This window comes from Myotis davidii, unplaced genomic scaffold (assembly GCF_000327345.1).
Source record: "Myotis davidii unplaced genomic scaffold, ASM32734v1 scaffold993, whole genome shotgun sequence".
Lineage (NCBI taxonomy): Eukaryota > Metazoa > Chordata > Mammalia > Chiroptera > Vespertilionidae > Myotis > Myotis davidii.
Window position 1 is genome coordinate 2,223,539 of NW_006285483.1, and position 1,006 is coordinate 2,224,544.

The following is a 1,006-nucleotide window of genomic DNA, read 5'->3' on the forward strand; positions in this document are numbered from 1 at the left end:
TCCAGTCTCTCCCAGGCCCCTGCCTCCTCTGAGCTAAGGGAGATCTGCCCTCCCGCCAGCTGGGGAAATCCATGGCCTGCCAGTGGCTGGGCAGGTCTTGGAACACAGGCCTCCCTGCTTCCTCCTCTGAGGTCCCAGGGCCCACTTGCTCTTGGGGACTTCCTATATAGACAGGCCCTTGGTCAACCTCCTCCTCAATTTTGTAGATGAAGACAGAAAGCCTGGGAGTTCGGGGGCAGATTGGGTGACTGGCCCAAAGTTACTGTAAATAGTCACAGGGTGGGGACTGGACCCCTAATCTCCTGCCCCCTGGTTTTGCTCTCTGGTTGGTGATCCTGATGTTGGGGGCAGGGGGTTCGGCTGATGAAAGACCTTACTGCCCGGCTCCTGCTGCTTTCTGGACACACACACACACACACACACACACACACACACACACAATTTATACAGAGCCGTTAAAACAGAAGCAGGTGCAGCTCTGCACGTCAGCCCAGGCACCTGTGTGTGTGGAGGGAGCCAGGAGGGAGCTTTCTCTCATTTCCCTGCTGGCGTCCCTGGGAGTTTCCAGTGGAGGATGCTTCTCTTTTCATGGCCACTCCCACAGCAGTGGTCAGGGTGGACTTCTCCCACACCCCCTTTCCTCCTACCCAGCCTGTGCCGCCTCCTCCCAGATGCTGTGGACAAAACCTTGAACTTGGCCCTGACTTGTTTTGTGACCTCTCTCTGGGCTTGCAGCTCAGTTTCCTGACGCGGACCCTGCTGTTTAAAAAGTCTTGCATACTGTGATCCAGAGAGCTGAGCCAGAAGCCCGACCCAGAGCTGTGCTGCCCCCCGCCCCGCCCCTGCCCCCGGGGTGCACTGCAGCTGCCAGAGGAGCATGAGGTTAAACTGGAGGACATCTGGGCAGGCAGTGCAGAGGGGAGTGTTCCCACCCTCCTTGCTGGGGGCCCCTCAGCCTTCCTGCTGCTTCCCAAGGCTCTGAGATAAGTCAGGGGACTCATGAGTC